The sequence below is a fragment of the Hippocampus bargibanti genome, linkage group LG05 (assembly GCF_051943395.1).
Source record: "Hippocampus bargibanti isolate YZ-2025 linkage group LG05, ASM5194339v1, whole genome shotgun sequence".
Taxonomy (NCBI): domain Eukaryota; kingdom Metazoa; phylum Chordata; class Actinopteri; order Syngnathiformes; family Syngnathidae; genus Hippocampus; species Hippocampus bargibanti.
In genome coordinates, this window is record NC_142738.1 from 23,907,380 (window position 1) to 23,926,078 (window position 18,699).

General features: G+C 41.4%; 1 long non-coding RNA gene across 1 annotated transcript; it reads left to right on the top strand.

Moving 5' to 3' along the window:
• The first annotated feature begins 13,952 nt into the window (after nt 1-13,952).
• On the top strand, nt 13,953-18,436 carry LOC148898272 (uncharacterized). Its single transcript, XR_016115084.1, has 3 exons — nt 13,953-14,209; nt 17,854-17,908; nt 17,988-18,436. It is a non-coding gene; the product is annotated as an uncharacterized LOC148898272 (long non-coding RNA).
• The last annotated feature ends 263 nt before the right edge of the window (nt 18,437-18,699 follow it).

Genomic DNA, 18,699 nt, shown 5'->3' on the forward strand with positions numbered 1-18,699 from the left:
TTTTGCTTCAGTTATTTCTACATCATTATGGAGGAATGTTCCTTGGCAAATGTCAGGTTGAATTTCACTGAAAAATCCAGATCCATAACACAGGTGTAAATATGTAACTGTGTAAGGATAATCTCACACGGCCATTGTTCCGGCTTTCTTTTCACTTCCCATCAGAGACATGAGGAACTGTATCATACAAAGTCATTTTTGTTCACACTCTATTGAGTTTGAACAAGCCAAAATGGCCCTTTTGTTTTCAGAGACATTAGGGACCGAGCGAGATCATCTAGTTTGGAATGAGTCCACGTGTAATTCCATGGGAGAACGACTGCTTGTTTGTTAACGCCAGAAAGCTCTTATGTTCTTATGTGATGAAAGAAAACGCCACTCTGAGAAAAGGCTGCGCTTGATTTAAATGCTCGGATTTTTGTTGCCACAATAAATATGATTCTGCCAGATGTGGCATGTCGTATAATTTGTTTTAAAGGGCTGATCTAAAAATGTATTTTCTCCTGGTCAGATTGCACCATTCTTTGGTAACTAGGACTATGTGGCTTTTCTGGTGGTTAATCACCGCAGTCTAACATTTCATCCCCCTCCCCTCCGTCTTGGTTTACGTTCAACCAAATCGGGATTCACCAGTGTCAGTGTTTGCGTGTTGATTTATGTTGCTGTGAGTGTGCACGAGTGGAGATACATGAAAAGATTTATTGTGTTTTGGACTGTTTCTGGGACTTCACAAAGTCAGACACTTTGCCGAGCCTCCTTGTCTGATGGCGGGGTTGTGTCCTTGCGTTACGAGTACAGCATCTGAGGCCAAGCCCAGTCCGTAAAAGACATTCTGCCACCAGAGTCACCAGAGAGCATGAAACAGAAAAGCCTTGTTAGCTCTCTGGCTTGAGAAGCTGGACAGGTTTCAGCTGCACAGATGATTATTTCACCGGACTGTTCACATTCTGTGTAGTGGAAGAGAGATGTACTTTTCAGTTTGCATGACACCCTAATTCTCATGTCCAGGTTGCATATGACAAACAAAAAAGTGACATCGGTTGCCCTTTAAACTATTCTTTTATTGAACTTCCAATACAGATATAATTGGATAATCTTTGAATGGGAAAACATGGTGGGAAAACAGGGTGTCATACGCCTACTGCCCGAAGACATCTGAGATAGGCTCTCACACCCCCGGTGACCCTTGTGAGGATAAAGCAGTTTGAAAGATGAATGAATGAATGAATGAATGAATGAATAAAAGTTTGCAATACAGCCATCCTTTCAGAAGTCTTTGTGCCATTTATGCCCCACCCTTCCCCACAAAAAAAAAAAAAAAACATAAATTCATCAGATGCCTAGAAAATATCTAAACGTGCGGTAAGACCAGAGGGAACTGACCGTAGTACCTTGGCCAAAACTTCCAAAATTAAGCTTTGTAAAGATTTTTTATTTCCCATAAATTCACAAGTAGGCCCTAATCCAATTAATCATCTGTGAGGCGACACGTGTTTTCAGCTTCTGCTTGTTAGTTGGTAAATTGCAATTTGGAAACCGACCTCATTATCTCTCATCAGCAGCCAGTCATCCTATTTCATGTCCCCCAGTGAGGTCCAGAATATGAAATGTTGTGAATATCAACAAATCCTTTTAAAGTCAGTGGTTGAACAAGGTGCATAACAAAATCCATCTAATAGAAGTTAAAAGAATTTGTTCCGCGGTTGTATTTGCATGTTTGTTTGTGAAAGTGCCTGCTTCATGTAAGGGCATACATGTTACGTCATGACAGACTGTCAGTGAACAAAAGGAGAGAATAGACGAGAGGGGAAAAAAACAAACAAAACAAACTCCATTGCTAATGGGCTTTGCACTGGGCAGGGCAAGAGCAGTTTATTTTTATGGGTGCATCCTGCAAGCATTACTCAGCTTTGCAAGACGTAACCTCTGTGATTAAGGTGAAGGTTGTTGTGCCCAGCTGTCCATTGGCCGAGCCAAAGCTTCGCGCAATTAGAGACGATGAGACAAGATCAGGAGACACCCACGTTGGACATTGTCGCTGCTGAGCACCATGACGAAGTGAGTGTGGCTGGCAGCCGTCCTGAAAGAAACCCTGGGAGAAATCAGATGTAAACAAGGAGGAGTATGACAAAACTCCTCTCTTGCACTGAGTGAACTCGCATTGAGTCAATGGCCTTGCAACAAGCAAGGCCAGCGTGAAGTCAGCCAGATAGTTTTATGGGTTAGTAATGGCTGACTTGTTTATTCTTTTGAATATACCACGTTTGAGTTGTTTGTTAACGGTGTGAATTATGAAGAAACAGTCAAGGAAGCGCGGCCTGGAAGGTAATTCTCCACCATCTGGTTTAGCTCTTCTTGGTCACGTGATGATAAGTGGGTAGAAGACCCAACACGCATGCACGCACCCACGCATGCACCCATTCACGCACAGTGCCTGTTGTTTGTTTTGTTTTGTTTGTTTTCGTACGACGAGGCAAACATTCCTCCAGAATTTCTAAGCAAATACAGTCTCGAAGTTTCACCTATATACCTATAAAACGTCTTTTCCCCCCCTGGTGACGACACTGTAAACAAACTTTTTGTTTGCAAACTATTGTATTCTCAATATTATGTTGTTTAAAAGGTGGCTGTCACCTTCAACCAGCCATCGAGTTTCGAATCAGAATCAGAAAACCTTTATTCGTTCCACAATGGGGAAATTTGCAGTCCACAGATATTCTATGCATAACAAAATAAAAATGTCAACTGTATACTGTGCAAATGTAAATGTGCAAAACCGTTTCAATATAATTAATATCTTCTATAACTTATCCTAATAAGAGTCGTGGGTGAGCTGAAGACACTCCGAGCAGATTCCAGTCCCACCACGTGCCGGACACACAAAGAGCATGTAGTAGTAAAAGTGAAGATGATAAGAAATGAGATGATAATAAAAATAACACAAAAGGAATTTGGGGATTATAAATTATGATCTGATAAGAAACGGTATAAAAACAATATTGCTCTCCACAAATATTTTAGGGTGGATAGCTATAATGTGGAAGAAGTCGCAAGTACCCTCAGGGCATTCTTTGTAAATGTTGGCCCTGAACGTGCAAACAAACTAAGAAATAATCCATATGCAACCACGCAATGATATGTTGAGCACTGTATGAGTCGATTGGCGAAGAGAAGTCCACACTTAATGTGCCTTAAGGATGTGGAGGAAATTGAGATTTTTGAAGTGGTTCACAAAACTTCGACTGAGTGAAAGCGACATTGACATGACCCTTCTCAAACAGGTAATTGTTGGGATTTCCAAAGTATTAACGCACAAAAGTATTTTAGCATTCCAGACCGGCACATGAACAAAGCAAATGAAGATGCATTCCCCCCAGTATTTGCTCAAAACCAAAAATTGTTGGCTGAGCGTGATTTGCAAATCAGTGTATTTTGTTTTGATATATTTTCAATGCAATGCCTGAACTTTGTTGGAATTTGGTTTTTACAGTTGGGCCTACGCTGTCCCGGGAAAGACTTTATCACTAGACTTTTGAGATGCTGAAACCATGCCATTACTTGACGTACTCTTTTCGTGACGTGGCTTGACTTGCTTGATTTTATTTTTGTCAAAGTTAACTTGATCAGGAGCTGGATTTGATGTCCAATGATACGAGATTATTTATCTTGATCCAAAGTGTTATCTGCAATCGACAGCTATTCAAACTCAGGTTTCAGGTTCTTTTTCAGCCTTGACATGAGGGACCGCGTGGCTGACCGTCTATTTTATTGAATCAGATGTGCCAGACAAACATTGATCCATGCCTTGGACTTGAAAACTATCGCAATGTATCCCCTCCTACTGAACCGCGTTCATGCAGCATTTACATTTTAAACAAATAGTAATTGCACTGTATATTTGTAGGGGATAGTGTAATCACAATGTTATAAATGGTTAGTAATATGGGTCAATAAGGCATTTTACGTCTCAGATTATGTTGGGTGAATCTATTTGGATATGATATAAATTCATATTTTTGGTTGTTCATCAGATCATTTATGTCTTTGAGCAATAATTGCTTCCATGTGTCAACATAACCAGCCCACACAAATCCATAGTGTCTATGGGTTTGTAATGGATCCAGGAGCATTTAATAGCTTTAGACAGGAAGCATTGCAGAGGGTGTACTTAATCCTGCTGATGTGATCAGAGATTGGTGGCTCGAAGATGAGATAATGTGAACTCGGTTTGAAGAAGGAGGCAGACACCTCCTCAGGCCTCCTTGGTTGATGATGAAACAAGATTGTCTCTTTAGGATGCCTTCGACCGGAGCATTCACAGTTTGTGAACATCAAGTTTGTACCCAAAAAATGAATGGCTCTCTTTTAATTTTCAGATGACAACATATTGTTCTGTATAAATTTGGCCTTGGCTTCAGGAAATCCACATTACTCTGTGATATGGGTGCTTTGGATGGAATAGCCATTCAGTAAGTCCAGTTAAGCCTTTCACATAATCATTCTTCAAGACAGGATGTGTTCCAATTATATATATACTAGCAGGGATTTGATGCTAGCTTTTATCCCAGGTGGACTGTACTTTTACCCAATCATCTGTGCCAGAAAAAAAAGTAAATTCGGAAAGCAGCTGTGATCTTTGATGGACACAAAAGCAGTGAGTGGCACTGCCACAATTTCAACGTAAAGATTTTTCTTGAATGATCAAATAACAGATGGCCTCTGTCAATTTATCGGTCTCGTCTTTCTGGCGAGTTGCCCTGTTTATGATGGGAAGCCAGGAGTGACAGCAAAGAAGCAGACCCCAAAATTTATAACACTAAAGGAACGAGACTGTGAAGGAGATCAACTTGAAGCAACATGCTTTGATTTGTGACATCCTTCTTCTGGATGTGGGAGAGTTATTTTTTTTCCAAACTCTTATTTCCTTTTGAGAATGAAATCACTTTTAAATGTTCCTTTTAAAATGATTTTTTATCCTCCTTGATGGTAAATGACAGAGAGGTGCGAAGAACCTTGGCAGAGCAGAACTACAATCACTAATTTACTTTTGTCACGATCTGGTTGGTGACACTGTGGGCCCGGCCAGCACCTGCACAGCCGTTGGTCGTTCCAATCCGTGGCAGACTGTCACGTTCTGGTTGGCGACCAACGGATAGCGCTGATGGCCCTGCCCTCAGTTGCACAAGTGTTGCTCGTCCTCATCAGTGGCAGTTTAAAGGACTCCCAGCACGACCATTCGGGGTCGGATCATTGCATTGTACTGCAGTGGATTGTATTGCACTGTATGTTTTTGTTACACCCTGTCAGGTTTGTTTCGTCTTGGCAGATTTTTACTCATGGTTTTCTTTGATACTTTGTACTTTTCTGTTCAGATGACTTTGATGTTTTAGATTTTGTTCTTGCTGACTTTATTTTAATACAATTTGTCAACTACATCCTGCTGCTCCCTCCTGCCTGCTTTTTTGGGGATCGACAACCACCATCACCACCTTGCAAACCATGACAACTTTATCCAGTTTTCGTCCTCATAATTCAGATCATTTGTTGGCAGATCTTTGTTTTGCCTCTTTGTATTTTCCCCAGTTACAACAACTAACCTTTGGTTTATCACATTGTGTTTTGTTTTTCTAATTCCGTTCTGGTTTATACATGATCCCGCCCGCCTGTCCGTTCGTCTCTTCGTCCTTCTGTCCCTCTGTCCTTCATCCAGCCATTCACCTACCCATCTACACAACCCAAAACGAACCCAACCACCACCCACCCTTACCTACCTGCCTACCTACCTACGTACCTACCTGTCTACCTAAACCCATACCCACCCATCTACCCACCTACCTCCCTATTTGGTGAATCTCCACTAAAAACTATGTTAACGGATGAAAAAAGTCTTTGAGTTACTATGTCATGCCCAAAATAACCCCCTCTCCCTCAAACGTGTTCACAGAAAAATAAAGCCACATTGAGAATAAATAAATATTTCCGTTGCGTGTCTTTTATCGGGCGAGTGACCACACACCGATCCAGGCAGCAGGGAAACAGTTTGTGGTGTGGGCATGAAGTCCACACTGGAGCTTGGCTGTGCAGGAACTAAAAGCGCATGCATCTGATGAATGCAGATGTTGAGATGGCACACATGGTATTTTCGGACAAAAAGAGAAGCATGGTGATGTGGTCGGGGAGTGATGGGCGTTTCACTCTACACGACAGTTGGGCAATCTCTAGGAACACATCCTTGGGCGACGCACACGTCATATTATCCAGAAATCATTTTGACCTGACAGACTTTCTGCATTTTATGTGTAAGGGATTCTATATGCCAGACTGGCACAGGGCTAATATCATGTTAGGAAGTCATGTGACATGTTTTGGACTGATTTGTGGAATGTCTGTTTTGACCATGTTGCAACTCTTAATGCGGCTTCATGCTGATTGTCTTCGGCAAAGAGGAGGGTCGGTGTTAGGATCACTGGTCACGCAAGTCACTGGTGTAACCTGGAATGCTCTCATGCTTTTGCCATCTGAATGGCTTTGCTTGCGCCTCTGACATTCTGCACGTGTAACATAAGCGCCCGGCTTGTACCCGGCTGCTGTTTTGCATGTAAGTGACTCTATGAGACACACAATGCCAATTTTGCTTTGTGTAAACCCCGATGGAAAACCACTCAAACTTAGTGTGGACCAATCCATTCACCAGCCATTCATATATCATATCTCAATAGCATATATCACTATAGAAACGTGAGCAAGGTACATTGTGGTCATTAACTCATTCACTGCCAGATGATGTGCATAAATGTGCCCATTCCAGTGCCAAGATTTTTGTCATTTTCACTCAAATTGCAGGACCTACAGAATATTGACTTTTAGGAATACATAAACATTCAATGCAGCATAAGAAAACTCTCATCTTTCATCAGAAAAAAATGGTTAATTTCTAAGTTATGTAGGTCTGGAGTTATTTGATCTTCAAATGGGGGCGTCTGTACAAAAGGCAAATGCTTCTTCCTCGTGGCAGGGAAAACATTGCCAGAGGTCTGACCGGCGCTTTATCGGCAACCCCCACCCCTCTCCGCAAGAAAAAACAAAACCCGAAATTCAGGAATGGCGATCCACGTCATGCTTTTCAATTCAAAGCAGTGAATGAGTTTAAATGTCCCCCCCAAAAAATCAGGACACAAACAGCGACCCCGGCATTAGCGAGAGGCTACAGTATGATTAGATTTCAGCACCGAAGAGGATGTTTGGAGTATGAACGTGAGTTTGGAGTGCACAAGACCACATGCACTTTATTTGACATTTTGCTTAAAACGTTTGAGAAATAACGCATCTCTCTTTATGGCACTTTTCCAAAGTGGTTATCTGTACTTTTGACAAGTTGTTTGTCTTTCTTCCATCACTCCCACCGTGTTCAAGTAAGGGATCATCCCAGTTGCTACCTTGACTACACATTTCTTGCAAGGTTTTCTTGGCACTGAGAAGGCATGGAACAACAAATTATAAAGAATCATATATCCATCCATCCACTCATCAATTTTATAATCCGCATATCTTGGAGCCGATCCCATCTGTCTTCAGGCAGTGGGCGGGGTACACCCTCAAATGGTTGCCAGCCAATTGCAGAAGGATCATATCCTGAATAAAATATTCCCATGTCGTGCGGAAGACTATCTTTTTGTATGTTCCAATGTATGCTCAGCACTTTCCCGTTGGTGTCTTATTGGAAGAAAGGTTCTTTAGCTTGGTTTTAGTAACATGCTGGGATATCGTTTAAAATAGTTTCATTGTCTTCCACAAATGTGTGCAGTCGGCGCCAAAGAGATGCACAGTCATCCTGTGGTCTTGTGGTTGTGTACTAAAGTCTCCCATGTTTCCACCATCCCAAGTGCAGATAGTCACAACCAGCCGCTTGTACTTTGAATCTTTCTTTCTCCATGTGATGAAGCCACTCACGTTAGGAGTTGGCGTGCTCTCCCCCATAGCTGTGTGGTAGAACACATGCAGAGTGGGCAAATCGAAAGCTCAAATTACAATCTTGCCCAATCTTTTTGGAGCAAGTATTTATTTTTCAGGCCAACCAATCTTTCACAATGGATTGTGACCGCTTGTGCCCGCCCGCACCCATGCATCGGTGTGCATTCGCACGCAGGCGTCCATGCACACGTACACTTACACATACATCTGTTTACCAAAAGGAAATCAATGCATTGGATTTGCATTGGATTTGCCTTTATTAGTCTCACAGTGGAGAAATTTACATTTCACAGCAGCAAAGTGATGAAAGGAATGAAAGTAAAAAAACAAAATACATGAGCTGCTGGAAAAGCCGCCACTCTTGCGGCGCCGTCTATAAGTCAAAAGAACAACAAAAACAAAATAACAAATAATATGACAACACAAAGACAATATAACAACACAAATACACATAGAGTCATTCATTATAAGCACTTTCTGTACCCTCTTTGTTACATGAAGCAGATGAGTATATGAGTAGAAATGTGATGCGAAGGCATGGGATGCACTTTTTTCAGCGTGATAAATGCTTTGTAGTGGATGGCTTACCTCACTATCAATGCAGATGCGTTACTTTGAGCATCACTCACACTGAAAAAAAATCATTGAGGTACTCACACAATGTCCTTCCCGGTCTCTGTTGTGCCATCTTGTGTTGTCTCTGTTGTGTTTACTTGCATTTACAGGCGGCCATAAAAATTCAATCGTCTATCACTGTCCCTCTTTGCTTTAGAATCCTTTTGCAACGTTTTGACACGTATAAAGGCAGTGTCTGAAACTCATGAGAAAAAAGTTAGCAGACACCAGGGCAGACAACGCTGAAAAGTTGGCTGCCCGGCCATAAAGTTGCCTGCCCGGCCATAAAGTTGCCTGCCCCATTTTTCACAACTTGAAACACAATAAGACAACCAATTGCAAAAAAAAACACATTGTTGCCGAGAATTAAGGATTGTTTTTATTCACGATGTACCTACCACAAATGCTCCCTTGCTTTATTTATCGTAAATATCCCTTGCTGATGATTTTGCCCCAGTTGGTCGTTTGTCCATACACTCATTTTCCACAATGCAATGTTTGTGTTGCGTCGTCTGCTACAAGCCACCTGAAATTCTTCTTTCCAAGATACTTTTAATGTGCGTTCAATTTCTAAGTGCCTTTCAAAACTCTCAAATATACTTTGTCTCGACATCATTTCTTCATTCTGTATAGTTGGTTTAATGCTTGAATGCCTTAATTGTCTTACTTTCCCGCAAATTGTTCCATCCATGGAGGTGACTGGGTTGCATAAATCCCTTTAATTACAACTACAAAAGATGGTAAATCATTACCATCTTGTTGGGCTTTTGCAACATGTCATGCCAATATAGCAATTGCCTAGTGGGGCTGTTTTTGATTGGATTAGACTGGACTGGATTGGCCTTTATTTGTCTCACAATGGAGAAATTTACATTTCACAGCAGCAGAGTTATAAAAAGAAGAGTAAAGGAAAGGAAGAAGTAGAAAAACAAAATACAGAAGCTGCTGTAAGGGGAACCACTCTCGCGGCACCATCTTGAAGTCAAAACAACTTCTTTTCCTTTCGGCTTTTCCTTTCAGGGGTCGTCACAGCGAATCAGTGTATTCCATCTAGCCTCTCCAATGCCTCTAATATGAGCTGTCCCTCTGATATATTCATTCCTGATCCTATCCAACCTGCTCACTCCCAAAGCAAACAAACAAAAAAATAATAATAATGTGACACAACACAAAAGACAGACAGTCATTCAATCTTCAGCATTTTCTGCACCCTTTGTTGTATGAAGCAGTTCCAGATGAAAGAGGAGAGGATCAAAGTGTCCCTTTCACCAATGGATTTTGAGTCATGTAATAGTTTTAGCCCATTTACCTGTGGAATAGCATAAGAACAAACTATTTATGAAGTCTGTAAACTTGTATCAGTGTCCTTGGCATGTAATGTTGGCCAGCTCAGGATATTCTTTTTTAAATATTGTTTGTAGAAAGAATGTCTGGCCATATCTGTTTTTTTTCTTCATGCTAAAGAGAGTTCCTTGCAAGCATTTACGAGCTGGACGAGTGACCAGTACTTTTTCGAGTAAGACATTTTTCTGCAGCAGAAATACCTTTACGGTCTATCAGCGATATAAAAGCCGCTATCCAATCAATAAAATGGATTGGTCCGCCAATAAATACTGTTGGCTCGGGCATGGGAAGTCTATTAAAGATTATATAATCCCAAGTGTTTTATGTGAAGCTGATGCATAGCGGTGAATGTAAGGTGCGTGGCCTCACGAGTTTGCTTTTTACTGACTGAACTTCACCAATCCAAGTCATGTAATCTTTCTTGGCTGAACATCCAGTCAGGTTTCAAGACGATGCATAGCACAGAGTCAGCCATGCTATGGGTTTCTAATAACATCCTCCTGGCCAATGACACTGGAGATTTTGTGTGTCTGGTTTTATTAGATCCGACTGCGACATTGAATACAGTAGATCACAATATTCTACTGTTTCGTTTGCAGCTCTTGGTGGTCATGACTGGTAGTGCCCTCGACTGGCTTAGGGCCTACCTTTCTGACAGAACCTTTAATAATAATAATGTTTGCATAGGCTGTTCTGAGTCACGTACTGCACTTCTGTCATGTGGAGTTCCGCAGGGCTGAATTTTGGGACATATGTTGTTCTTACTATACCTGCTCCCATTGGGTTCCATTAGGAAACATAGAATTTCCTTCCACTGCTATGAAGATGACAGTCGGATCTACAGGTATGTCCCACTTATCCAAAAAGACACTTTCTCGTTAAGGCCACTTTTATCCTGCCTGCAGGAAATCAAAACCTGGATGACACAAACCTCTTGAACTTCAGTGCAAAGAAGACAGAATTTATCCTGTTAGGTACCAGTGATCCATTTACATCTCACCCTGTCGACTTGAGCCCCCTGGCTCCTTATCTGAATTCCACAGTTTCAAAGTTGGTTCTTAAACTGGAAAGTAACTTTAAACTTGACCGACAAATTAGTGCTGTTGTTAAATCCAGCCTCTTTTATCTTCGGCAGCTGGCTAAAAGAAAACCTATCCTTTCTCACGAGCCCCTTGAAGCAGTAATTCATGCCTTTGTCACATCTCGGCTCGATTACTGTAATGTGCTTTACTTTGGAGTCAGCCAATCCTCCATGAAGCGTCTCCCTCCAGCTGGTCCAGAATGCTGCTACTCACCTCTTGACTGGTACTCATAAGAGGGAGCACATCAGAATCAGAATCGGAAAACCTTTATTCGTCTCACAATGGGGAAATTTGCAGTCCCCAGCAGCAATTTGAATTTCTTACTCTGGCATCCCTCCACTGGCTCCTTATGCATTTTAGAGTCCTTTTGAAGATCTTATTATTTGTCTTCAAATCTTTAAATGGCCTCGCTCCTCCTTACCTCTCCGAACTCATCCACCCCTACACACCTTGCGGCGCCTCAGGTCTGCTGACCAGACATTAACAAAAACTAAACGGAGGCTCAGAGGGGATCGAGCCTTTTCCATTGCTGGTCCCACTCTCTGGAATGACCTGCCACTGAACATTCGCAAGCCCCCTCGCTGCCCATCTTTAAAACCCGTCTCAAAACTCACTTGTACTCTTTGGCATTCGACTCAGCATGATTCCGACTTGTGATCTTGGTTTTACTTCCTGGTGCTTTCTACTATTTTTGTCACTGCTTTATTTCTTGCATATGATAGCTGTCCACGTTAAGCGCTTTGTTACAGCTTCAGATGTTGTTGGATTGGATTGGATTAACCTTTATTAGTCTCACAGTGGAGAAATATACATTTCACAGCAGCAAAGTGATGAAGGGAATGAAAGTAGAAAAACAAAATACATGAGCTGCTGGAAAGGCAGCCACTCTCGCACACACACACACACACACACACACACACACACACACACACACACACACACACACACACACACACACACACACACACACACACACACACACACACACACACACTCTTGTGTTAAAGCACAAGTGGTTTTACTGAGTTTCAATTATGTTTACATTTTAAGGGAGTGCAGTGCTGATAACGTATCCATATTCCTTGTCACGGTTTGCATGATGGTGAATCCCAAAAAAAGCAGGCAGGGGGGAGCAGCAGGGTGTAATTGTGTCGTGACAGTCCTCAGTCCTGGTTCTTGGAATGTTTATAGATGACGTCGTGTCCAAACTAAATTCTGATAAATGAAACTCCGATTTGAGTACAAAATACATGAAATAGAAAAGACAAACACTGCGAAACAAGTCAGGCAACCCCTCCTCTCTTTAGATAACGGGTTTTAAATCAGTGCCCTTCTATGATTGCATTGTTTATTGAATCATAAGGGTCAATGTTTGTCCATGCGTATGTGTGTGTGTATAACAATGTGAATGCTAGGGCATATATCTTATACTTTGTATTTGATGTATTTCTATTTCTAGTTTATTTTTTGTTTTTTTTTTGCTCAATTTCCGGTGGTGAAAGTTCAGAGTGTACCTCGCCTACCCTCAGAAGACATTTGGGATAGGTGCCAGCACGCCCACGGCCCCCGTGAGGGTTGGAAAAATGGACACGTTCAAACCACCAAGTCATCAAAGTGTAGTTAAGTTTGTTGTCGGCGCACACGCAGGAAGTCTTATGGCCTCAAAAGACACCTCTTTTCCGGTTTGCATGTGTGCTTAAACATGTTGTTTTGAGGTGCACCATATCATACATTCTTCAATATTACCAATATATTTTTCTTTGTGATCAGAATTTTAAAAACTGAAATACTGACTGACACTCTCGGGACATAATGACGTATTCCATAACATCATGTCACTTAACATCAGAGTCGGAGTGGAAGTTCAACTCTCCATCTTCGTTCTCACATGAGGCTCCGGGATGTACCTATGAACCCGAATCAAAACTATTCTCATTATCTCTACCATATTCCAAAATACACTTGTTTTTCTTTTTCTTTTTCCCCCTAATTATAACTGGTAATAATCACTGATCTTGCATGCCTTTCAAGCGAATTGTGGTGCTGAAACAAATAGAATATGCTTACCCGTTCTTGCTTGTATTTGTTTTCCATATCTGCTTTTTTTTATTTAATAAGCTTTGAGCCCCATGTCATACTGAATGTTTCTTTTTTTGAATTCCAAAATTTCGGCTGTATGGGATCTCTTCTTGCAACAAACTGAAAGCGGGTGATGTTATTCAAGAAAATTGGTCATCTTGTCGAATGGCCTGTGCTGCTGTGACACAGCACGGGCTTGACCATTTATCGTCATAGGCCGTTTAACACCACCAGCGTCACCTTACAACCCAAAGAGAAATAACATCACTAACCGTTGGCTAAAGTCAGTCCGAGTCCAAGTGCATCACTAAGTCTCAAGGACTTGCTTTTGTCACTGGGTGTAATGTCCCTGGGTGAGGCTTGAATAATGCTGGACTTAAGTGGAGAGCATGTCCTGCATCATTATTCATAGCTCAGATGAAAAAGGTGATTGTTTGGGTTACATGCTCGACAAATCCTTCTCACTGATCCCCTTCATCTCCACACTTTCCCACTTTGTCCATGGTGCCTGTTTACCAAGGGAATCTGCCTTGGTCCACCAAACTGCTTGCTTCTGATGGTGCAGTTGTTCAATCACAAATTTTCTCCATTCTTTTGATGTGGATGATCTCCGGGAAAGCTGGCTATGTGTTAGCCCCAAGCCTCGCCTACCGTGCTGGACATGTCCCACTATGTCGGCATGTGTGTGAGCAGCGTTTGCTTCCTCCGCCGCACTTTCTGCCCTCAATTTGCAGCTTACCACCAACATTGATGTGTTGTTACTCAAAGCCATATCCCGGCCGGGACTTTTTCTGTCATTTTGATTCTTTCTTTCGTACTCTTGAATTTCTCCAAAAGAGTGTGTCGTTGGCAGCTCAGTAGCACGGATGGAAAAGTGTGTGTGTCTGTTTGTCTGTCTATCTGTCTGTCCGTCAGTCAGTTTCTGTGGCTGTGTCTGTCTCTGTCCATCCATCCATCCATCCATCCATCCATCCATCCATCCATCCATCCATCCATCCATCCATCCATCCATCCATCCATCCATCGCTGTTGTTTGTGTGTTAACATATTTGGTCTTATTTCTGACAGGAGCGTGACACCAGCTGAGAGCAGCTCTTGATTCATAATCAGATGGGAGGGTAAGTACAAAACTTAATTCTATGATTCCTTTTTCTAAACTGAACTAAATGCTGTTATTGAACTCCCTGTTTATGAATGATGGCCAACTGTGTGAGCTGGACGATTAAAGTGGCAATCATCTGTCACCATTTGCTTTGTGCAAATGTGCAACATTCTGATTTCTCATTTCTAGGCATGCAAAGTTAATGTCTGCAAAGCATTCTCCAATGTTCAAAAGATAGCCATAAAAAGATTAGAATCAGAGTATTAGTCTCTGTGCCGTCTTGTTCAACAAACTACCTATTATTTTTATTCTAAATCTGATCCGAATTAATAAATGTAACGCCGTTTGCCATTTCTGATTCCATGATGACACCATATACATCCAAAAACTCCAATTACATTGAGCAGGAAATCCCGAGAGGTTGAAGGTGAGGGTTCTCGGCAGTGTTTCAAAAGCAATTTTCAGAGGTGATTCAATATGTTACCACACGGGGTATGGCACCAATGAGATACGTACATGTACTTTGATTTGTTTTGATTAGGGGTAACAACGACAAGGTAAAAATATTTTCATATTCAATGCCAAAAAAATATCATCAGTTATTCGGTCATATTTTTTCATTCGTGATTAATATTTTTGAACATTGAAATCTGTGATATGTATTGACATTGTATATTAATATATTAGACAGTAGTTTCCTAATTTTACACCTGCCCACCAAGTGTCATTGACAGAGAAGAATTAATGATACGAGACCAGACCGTTGACCAGATTCGGGATTTATCTCTCAAAAACGTGTCCGACAGCGTTTCACCAAGTGAAAGTAGGCTTTGTATTAGACCAGTATCCGAAACACATGCCAAAAAGTTAGCGGACACGCGGGCAGACAACTCTTAAAAGTTGCCTGCCCGGCCATAAAGTTGCCTGCCCCATTTTTCACAACACAATAAGATGACTGATCGCAAAAAAAAACAACAAAACGTTGCAGAAGTATAAAGGATTTTTTTAAATTAAGGAAGTGCCTACCACAAATTCTCCCTTGCTTAATTTATGGTAAATAACCCTTGCTGAAGATTTTGCTCCAGTTGTCGTTTGTCATCATGGTGCACAATGCAATGTTTGCGTTGCATTGTCTGCTCAAAGCCACGTGGACTCCTCTTTCTAAGCGGCTTTCAAAACTCTCAAGTACACTTCTCAGTCACGGTGTAGTCCGCATCACGAAACAGGCTTCTGATTGGCTGCCGGTGCTGAGTATGCAAATTGCCAAACGAACGTTCGTTTGGCAATTTATAGTATGTCAATGTTTTAATTTGACACTTAAACAGAATATACAACAGCAATACTGACTACAGAAGCTTTTAACTGTCATCTATAGTTTGTTTTACATGCACACAGTTTGTTTGGGATCAATATTGACCCCGGCCAAGAATATCCTGAAGATAATTGCCCATATTATTTTGATATGAATGACAGACCTTGTCAAAATGCATTACTGCTGAAAAGGTGTCTTTTTAAGTGACTGTGTTGAGTGAAGGTTTACTCTCTCAAAATAGCTGACTACTGTGAATGGGTGCTATGATTTATGAGCTGTCTTCCACATGCTGGAAGCCGCTTACTGTCAGGGGACTGACATCCATTCACCTCCCGAACTATATTTATGAGCACTGTTTGCTTTTGTGTAACTTGGGCTTAATTTAGACTGGAGGTCCAACTGCCCGATTCTCATTTTATGTCCAGACCCAATGTTTTTGTAACATTTGCACATTCCCAGTAGCAATTATGTCAACACTGGTTCGTGATAACAGGGGATTAAACAGCAATGCATACATATTACAAACATTAAATGTCATTCTGTCAGGCGGCATTATGGGGGAGTGGTTAGTATGTGTGCCTCGCAGCTCTGAGGTTAAGCATTGACATTTCTTTAAAGGCCTTCCAGTGTGGAGACGGTGTTTTTTTCACGCTTGCGTTGGTTTTCTCCAGGTGCTTCGATTCCCTCCCACATTCCAAAAACATGCATTTTTGGTTGACTGAAGAATCTAAGTGCACGATAGGTGTGAATGTGAGGGTGAATTTGTGTATCAGTCCAGGGCGTATCCAGGCTCTTGTCTTAAGTCAGCTGGGATAGGTTCCAACTCACCATAGATCCTAGTGAGGATAAATGTTGTCAAAAAATGGATGGATGGTCTCATTGACCTTTTACTGAGAAGTCAGGACAAAAATATGTTTCTGTTCCCTTCTGATTTTGACACTGACATCACAATGTCACAGATTTGGAATGTTAACTGATCTCTGATCTTTATTGATACATCCTATTCATTAAGGTGTTATGCTTTAAAATATCTGCTTTGCTTGTCTTGTACAGTGGGCTGTTGCATATAAATCAAGTGGATTTATGGACATTTTTGTAGGTAATACTATATAATTTGATTTGAATGGGCTTGCCTAGGCGCAATTTTGTATTTTTGTGTGAGGTATTTGCTCTGGAGATGGTGTTCAAATTGCACTAATCTTGTGCAAAAATGCAAAGCATTTGTCGTAACTGATTCTATTTGACTGCACTTTTATTCAGCGTTTATGGGCCCAAGCCATGCCATTACTTTATGTAAAACTCCTTCTTTTGGATGAATGCAGTCTGCACAGGTTTGCTTCATACCCATGCAATGATGTGTGATGCTGTCATTGTTTGTCCACACTTGAAAAGATGGCTCATGATGTCTATCTGTGATTTTTGCATGTGTGTACAAGTGTTTATTGACATACCGCTGGCACACAATCAGGTGGTATGAGTCATCACGAGAGCCTTTCTGGATATGCAATCAGTACAGGAGGGAAAACATACATAAAGAAAAATGCATTCCAAGATCAGTGGCATATGTACAATATGTACAGGAAGTGTGACTGATCGTGCTGCAGTTCTTTCGAGGCAGAGCAAATGGCATGCATTCAACAGAGCATGTTATCAAGCTGTATTAATCCTGTATTTTCATGTGTCTGTCTGGCACACATCATGCATGCGTGTTCATCAATAACATGGACCACCCAAAACTTTGGAGGTCTTAACAATAACTGGTTCTCTTTCTCAAAGTCAGAGGTGGATGGGATCGACGCACCATTGCTTGAGCAGCCACTTTGTTTAGTCGACTTGTCACGGCTGCCATCCGCCCGGTGCCTTTATCTTCTTTTGCACGACCAGAAGTACACAGCAGCAGCTTTTCATTCAGTCTTTTATCAGTCTGTTTAAGCCTTTATAGCAAGGGTGTCAAAGTCATTTTTGCCGCGGGCCACATTGTAGTTATGGTTTCCTCTCGAGGGCCGTTATGAATCAGATTTTAGCAATCATCATGGAATTTAACAAGTTTGATTTGCTTTCGCGGGCCGGAAAAAATGATGTGGCGGGCTGGATTTGGCCCGCGGGCCTTGACTTTGACACCTGTGCTTTATAGCAACCAAAAAGCTTTTCAAAGGTTAAGGCAGCTTTTCAAAGGTTTCATGCTTACTTTGGGCTCCATTGCAAAATATGGTGCTGTTTATCTCTTTGAAAAAACAATTTTGTGTGGACAAATGTGATCTATTTTTCCTCTTTGTGCGCACAAATACACTGTGGTACTGGTAATTAATATTATAATGTGCGTGCTGGCATCTTTTCTTTTTTTCCAGACATCATTGTGAGCCATGTTAAATTGAGCCCTGACTGAGGTTTCAGCTGGAAATAGTGAGGAGAAGCTTGGTATACCATGTCTCTGTCTTTGCCTGGCAAAATAACTTTTTTCTTTTTTGTTTTTGTACTTCAGCGTAAACTGTAAACCCAGATATACATCCATTCATCTTTGCTCAGATTGGTTTCTGTTGACTCCTTGATGAAGACCGCAGACTGGACTCACCACAGAAGTTGCCAAGTAGTGTGATTTATTTATTTATTTATTTACTTGATCTGCCCAGTTGGACAGAAATGAACTGATGCTGTTAATTCATACTCACTTTTAATGCCAAGCATTGACATATTGTTTTATTCTTCAAATATATTTTCCAACAGCCTAACATAAATGCTTATGGTATGTGCAAGGATCAGATTCATGGTGGTAAAACCCAGCGGAGCATGCAAATGAATAGCAACACCGTGTCGAGTTGATGCAAAGCTTCATGTTGACCCAATTGTGGTTGACTACCACTTCTTTTATGTCTCTGTGAGCTATCGATTAAAAGGTTTCTTCAGCCGTCATCTGTACTTCTTTGAAGGTGTCAGACGTTTTGCTTCTTATCCAAGAAACTTCGTCAGCAAAGTTTCTTGGACAAGAAGCGAAACGTCCGACACCTTCAAAGAAGTACAGATGACAGCTCACGAAACCTTTTCATTGATGGACCACTCCTGTACGACTGAGATCTTACACAGACGCTTTGTGAGATATGTTGTGTGAGGTCGAGTATATTTGGATAACTAAAGGAAGAGTGAGCTTCAGTGGCGTTATGCCCTCAGCTCAGATGATGCTCCAACTTGCTCATGCT